Below are 7,331 nucleotides of genomic sequence, written 5' to 3' on the forward strand. Positions count from 1 at the left end.
ATTTTGTTTCTATATCTATCAAAGTATAGTCTTTTCCTAATAGATCTTAATTTTCTAATATATCTTTTTCTTCATTTTCTTCTAGAATTAAATTCTTTGATTCTGTTTTTCGTTTACATCATGTGTTATTTTCTTCACAGTCTTTACACCAATTATCTTCTTTCTTTTGCAAGTTTATCTGATCTGCAGTCTGGATTTTCTTATGTCTTATTCTAGTTTCAGCTTTCATAGTTTGTACTGGTGTATGAGTGATATTTTTTAAGAATATCACTCCATATCTTGTAATCATACAACTACCATTATTATGTAATATGAAATCTAATCCTATGACAAAGTCTACATTTATATTTAAATCTCTCACCCATATTTTATCCATTTTGTAGCTAGGCTTGTAAAATTCTGAACATGTATTTACAAAGCTAGTGTATGCTTTATGAACATAATGTCTATATATATTATGTGTTCCATCCATTTGCATGGCTGCAACTGGTTTTTCAAGGATTTGTTTATCAAGTTTGGTGGGACTACTCTTTTATTTATTATACACTTTGTGCATCCCGAATCAACTAATGCTAATGTTTCTATTTTGTAGTCGTCTATTTTTATTCTTGCAAGTATCTTTATTGTTCCTAATTTCTTATCCTCATTACAGACTAGTGCTTCGTAATCTTCTATGCTCATTAATTCTTCTTAATTGTCTTCTGGTATAGGATTAAGGGGTCTAATTACTGGTCTTGTGTTAGATGAAGTTATTTCTTCAGTTTCACTACCTTCTTCTTTTTGTTTTCCTTTCTCTAATTTATGTATTCTTGTCTCTAATTCATTTACTCTTGCTTCTAATGTCATTATTCTTAGGTTGATAGTAGGATCCTCTATTTATTTTTTTTAATGTTTTTCTTCTTTGTTTATTTTTGTATCAAGTTCTTTGTCAATGCACATGGTACATCCTTCCACATAACATTTTTTACATTTAGCTCTTTTTTCTTTACTAGGGTACCATTTACAAAAGAAGCATGCATTACTATCTAATCCTTTATTTCTTTCAAATTCATGATTACAGTCTTCAGAGATATTTGCTAAAATGCTTGCTTGAATCGCTTCTAAATCTAATTTTTCTAATCCTATTTCATTTATTAGTTCTTCTTCTTCTGAGTCTGATGAGTCTGTTTTAACCTTTTCTTCCACATTTACTCTTACTATAGAATATATACTTTCATTATCAGACATATTTTCATCTACATTTATTAAGGTTTCTTGAAAGTCTTCGATTAACTGTGAATTTCTTGTCTTATTATTTATTCTTTTTGGACATGTATTTGCTAAATGTTCGACACTTTCACAGGTGAAACATTCTAGTCTATTTTTATAATTTCTTTCTGTCCTATATTTTCTCACATGTCTATTTCTATCTAAATAAGGCTTTCTAGCTGCAGATTTCCTAAGTTAATATTTCTTTTTATTATAACTTCTATTGTATTGTGGTTTATACCTTCTATGTTTTTTCTTTCTATAATTATCTTTATCATAGCTTTGAGTAGTGTATACCACATTTTTACAAAAACTCATTTCGTTTTGTTTTTAACTGTTTTTGTATTTGTATATGAATACATTTCTTTTGTAGTATTTCCATTATATGTCCTATTGATCATTTTACATTAGGATGTTGTATTACTCCTTCTCTTTTATTCCATCTGTCTTCTATTTCTCTTCCTAAAGCTCCTGGTAACTTATAAAATAATTTTTTACCTAATTCTTGGTCAAAAGCATTTCCACTAATAGTATAATAATAAAAATAATCATTTAAGAATTTCTTAATATGAAACCAGCTGCTTATACTAAGTTGTTCTAGCTTTATTACTGAATTTCTTTGTAATGTTATTAATCCATGTATGATAGTTCTTCCGACGTTTTCGCCCGTTTTCGAGCATTGATTAGCTTACTTTTGACCCAAGGGACTGTTGACACGCTTCTCGAGATGTCTAGACCGGATTCGGGCAACTTTGGTGAAAATGTAGGCTTAAAGTGAAAAAGGAGGACCCGAGGTTGACTTTTGGGTAAACGGATCTTCTTTAGAATTTCGTCGATTCTGAGAGGTCCGGATGGTCGTTTAGAACCTGTATGTGTATTTGGTTCGGTTCCCAATGCATTCGAATGCATTCCGGGACTTTGGATAGGAAATGGGAATTAAGGCATCTATGGTTGACTCAGTCAACACGACCTCCGTTGGGAATTCCGAGGCCACAGGAGCATTCGTAGCGCGTTTTTATGTGGGATTAGGTGTCTGGTATATGAGTAGATGACCTTAGAAGTCAGTCGAAAAATCAGATCAAAAGGAAATCTTGAGTCAAGTTTCTAGTGTCTGGTGCCCGATTTGGCAGCATCGGCCGGGGGCAGACTGCCCACATTTGAAGCGGTCCCAGCCATTTAGGCTTAACCGCGTGCGGTTGGGTGGCTCGTAGGGCGGTGGCTTGGTTGTCCCGATGCATCGCTACGGTGACGGCGCAAATTCATTAAATGTGTCTTAAATAAGCCTTAGACCCTCATTATTTCATACCTCGATATTGGAGCTTGGGGAAACTGTTCTTGGAGAGAAATTGAAGAAATTCTTGGAGGTAAACTTTGCCTAATCCTTTACTCTTCCTTAATCACAATCATCTTAGATTCTTCCCTTCCCCTTTCCTTAGGGTCTTATATGATAAATTGATGATGTTAATGTTAAAATTTGATGAATCTAAGCTTAGTAATCTCATATCTTCCACCTTTAACGTTGAATTTCGAATTTGGAGAATTAGGGTTCATACCCAATTTGGGGGTTTTTACTTGGATCAGAAATTAGACAAGTCCTTGGGCTAATTCAACAATTAATGGCTAGGTTATGATTACCTAGGACTCAATTTGGTATTTTGCTCGTGAATTTTTCGTTTTGCTCTTGTGGGCCCATTTTCCCAATTTCTAGGGTTAAAATGGATTGAATTGAAATAGTAACAATATTAGTATCAATCTTCATGATTTCTAATATAGAATTCGATTATGCTTAGACTACTTTGGTTCTAAGGTTCAGCGGAAGGGCAAAGCAAAAGGGTGACTTGTTGGTGTTGTGGTTCTGCAGTCCAGGTAGGTTATGGCTTAACTCTAGTGAGACTTCGTATAGCGAATCAGATATTTAGAATATATTGTCGGAGACAATATGCGAACCTTCGGGTATGAAGTTGGGTTGGATATTTCTTTAGGTTGGGCCATGTTGTGTGTTGGGACTAGCCACCCTGTTATGTGTGTTTATTGTTCCATTTTGATAGTTTGACACCACGAGTAGTGGTAGATATTAGAATCTGTGTTACAGTCTTGACTGAGATATGATTGATATACCATTGTTGGGATTTGCATTATGATACATTGTTGATGTACCCGTTGTTGGTACTGGTGATATCGGTATATTGTTGGCATATCATTATTGGTATTGTGATATAATACATTGTTGGCGTACCCCTTCGTTGGTACTTGTGGTATTGAGCTTGATTGTTGATACTTCATATACGCATTTGTATGCATTCTCACACATTCATGATGCATGGTTGATTCCCGGTGATGATTCAGTGTCATTGATTGAGTGAACTGATATTTGATAAACTCCTTACTTGAATGATTGTGAAAAGTTTAAAGTCCGAGGTTCGATTTTGGAATAGTTGATTTTATGAAAATGATATTGATAAACTCTTTTACTTAAGTGATTGTGAGAAGGCCGATGTTCGAGGTTCAATTCCAGAATCGTTGATTATGTGTGAGATTGATATTTGACAGACTCTTTTACTTGAGTGATTGTGAGATGGCCGATGATCGATGATCTATTCCGACATCGTTGTTGCATAGCCGATTCCGATGATATCCCGAAATCATTGTTAGTGCATGGACTCCGCGGGTCCCCCCGTGAGTGACGTGCGAGACTCGGCCGGGTGAGCAACCAGCCGTGGTCCCGTCTATCTGTTGGCCAAAGATCCGGGATGGGTGGCACTTAGACTTCGCGAGTCACAATGGGTTGTGCTACCGAGACGTTGATATTTCTGTCCGGAGTACATGTGCGCACCTTGTTTGCATGGCATTATATCTCATCCATTCCATTATTGCATTGCATTCCATTTGACTTGATTGAGATTCGTGGTGATTCATTGTGATGATTGGACCGGATATATTTCAGACTTGGTGTACTTGGGTTTAGAGGCTTTACGTAGGCGATGATGAGTACTTAGTTGTGATCTTATTTTCTTGTACTTGTTAGATTCCTTTCTATCTGCTTATTTTTTAAATTGTGTTATCTATGCTTGGTTGACCGATGATGCCTACCAGTACTGTGGTTTGTACTGAAATGGACTTGCTACATTCTTTTATAAATGAAGAGTACCAAGTCAGATCTACTTCTCTGACCCGTGGCTGATCGACCCTTCAGCTTCCACTCGAGTTGTCCAGGGTAAGCATGGCCACCGCTGGCCCTGAAGACTCCTCTATCACTGATGCCTTGCTTTCCATTCTGAGACATGATTTGAGACTACTTATGTATTATTATTCAGACTTTTAGTATTTGGATTTAGATGCTCTTGTATGACCAAACTAGCTACTGGGATGGATTTCATTATTTCCGCACTTGTTGATATTATATTATATTAGTGAGACTTCCGTTATTTTACGTTCTGCTGATGTTTCTATTATTTGAGAACGTTGAGTTAAGGGTTCGCCTACCGAGGTGAGAAAGGTAGGTGCCCGCACAATTGCTGAAACTGGATCGTGACAAAGTTGGTATCAAAGCTCTAGGTTACCCGGTTTAAAATACAAGTTCGTGTCTAGTAGAGTCTTGTGGATCGATACGATGAGCTCCGTACTTATCCGCGAGAGGCTATAAGACATTTAGAAAACTTTAAATTCTTTCTTTCGGTCTTGCTACTTTATTCAAATCGGTATCTGGAAAGATCAAATTGGTATCTGACTCTTATCTCTTCTCTCACAGATGGTGAGGACTCGAGCTACCATGGCCCGAGATCAGGCGCCAGAGCCAACGGCTACGGCTGGTACATGAGGGCGGATGACGACTAGGGGGCGCGGCAGAGCGAGAGGCCGTAGAGCTGCCCCAGATAGGAGTAGAGCTTCGGCGGTAGGACAACTTCAAGATAGATCTCCGTCCCCCAAGCCTGAGTATATGGATCCATCTCAGACCTAGCCTGAGGTTACTTTTGATCAGGCCATGCATGATACTATGGCTAAAGTACTACTTCATCTTGATGCTCAGCAGGCGATAGCAAGGGTAGTATTGTGTTCCCAGACTAGGGATGGGGTACAGACCCCTGAGCAGAGACCTACGAGGGTAGTACATCCCGCTGCAGCTATGGCTCCTCGCATGGATGCGATACCCACTCCTGGTGATGAGATTAGGCCCATGGAGGGCGCTGTGATGACTGCTTCTGACCAGGAGCTGGTTGGGAGGTTCCGGAAGCTAGATCCGCCAAGGTTTGTTGGTACCTCGTCTGAGAATGTCTGGAGAGTTCATTCGATATGCACGAGTCACACACCGTACGGGGATGTGGAGACCCACCGGTGTGGGATTTTGTGTCCTACCGCTTCGCGCGACGCGAAGACGTGGTGGAGGTATTTTGTGGCGTGCAGACCTGAGGGTTCTCTTCCTTTGACTTGGACTTAGTTCTACCGGGCCTTCCTTGAAAAACATGTGTCCTGTTCCTTGAACGAGGCGCGTAGGGAGCAGTTCTTACACCTTGAGTAGAGGGACATGTCTTTGGAGTCCAATGTGACCCGTTTTCTCTATTTGGCCCGATATTCTACTCCATTGATCCCTACTGAGGTCGATAGGATCAGACGCTTTGTTAGAGGACTAGTGGGCTCTATACAGATTCCTTGTCTTTAGATGGAGTCTATGGGGGCTTCCTTCCAGTCCATTATCGAGCATACCTCTATGGTTAAGGGGACTAAGACCCGTGCTTTTGGTGGTGGTGACAAGAAGCCACGTCGGAGGCGGGGGAGGGGGTTACGGTACGGGGGGCGCGGGTCGGTTTCGAGGCCACCTCTACCACTGGGCGGTCGTCCCGTGCATTCGCACACGGCCCCTTATACTAGTGAGCCACCCTGGCCGAGAGCTTCGAGAGTTCGTTCTCCGGACCGTGGACGGGACAACTTCATCCGTCGGGTTTCGAACCGTGTTTCGGCGGTCGACTCCACTCCTTACACACGATCGTTACTCTTGTGGAGAGGTTAAGCATGTTGCCGGAGACGTCCCCGAGCCAGCAGATTATCGACCGCGCAGAAAACTGCGCAGCCATGCGAGGGTCGAAGTAGGACTTCGGTAAGGCGGTGCTCGGTGGACGCAATGCTACATACGGTTCTGCAGGTGTCCCCGGCGAGCTAGAGGTGGTACTCGGAGCACGAGAGGATCCCCCGACCGGGCGTGGTGGGGCCCATTGTTACTCATTTTCTGGTAGGCCTGAGGCTGAGGCCTCATATGTTATGATATCAAGTACTATTTATGTCCGCCATAGAGCAGTATCTGTGTTATTTGATCCTGGATCCACTTATTCATATATATCTGCATTTCATGCTGTTGGTTGGGATTTGACTTGTGATAGCAAAGATATAACTGTTCATGTGTCTACTCCGGTCGGAGATTCTATGGTTGTTGATTGAGTCTACCGATCTTGTTTAGTTACTTTTATGGGGTATGACACTTGGGTAGATTTGATGATTCTTGATATGGTGGACTTCGTTATTATATTGGGTATGTCCTGGCTCTCTCCTTATCATGCTATCTTGGACTGTCACGCCAAGACATACCTTAGCGGGCATTCCTAGGCTTCGAGTGGAGGAGCAACTCCTAGTCTCGCTCCGAAGAAGATCATTTCCTTCCTTCGGGCGAAGAAGTTAGTAAGTAAGGGGTGTTTAGCGTATTTGGCTCATGTTCGTGATACGACCGTTGCATCCCCACCCATGGGTTTATCCCTATTGTGAGCAAGTTCGGGAGGTATTCCCGACAGATTTACTGGGTATGCCACCAATCGCGACATTATTTTCTATATCGATGTGGACCCGAGCACTCGACCCATTTCCATTCCACCATATCGGATGGCACCTGTCGAGTTGAGAGAGCTTAAAGAACAATTACGGATCATCGGAGCAAAGGGGTTCATTACCCGCGCATCTCCCCTCGGGGTGCCCCTGTTGCACAAGTTGCTGACGGAACTACGCGGGACGTGTATCGATTACCGCGCTGAACAAGGTCACCATTCGAAACACACCTGCTCCCATGCCTCGTATTGATGACCCGTTCGGCCCCAAAACCA

This window comes from Lycium ferocissimum, chromosome 7 (genome assembly GCF_029784015.1).
Source record: "Lycium ferocissimum isolate CSIRO_LF1 chromosome 7, AGI_CSIRO_Lferr_CH_V1, whole genome shotgun sequence".
Taxonomy (NCBI): Eukaryota; Viridiplantae; Streptophyta; class Magnoliopsida; order Solanales; family Solanaceae; genus Lycium; species Lycium ferocissimum.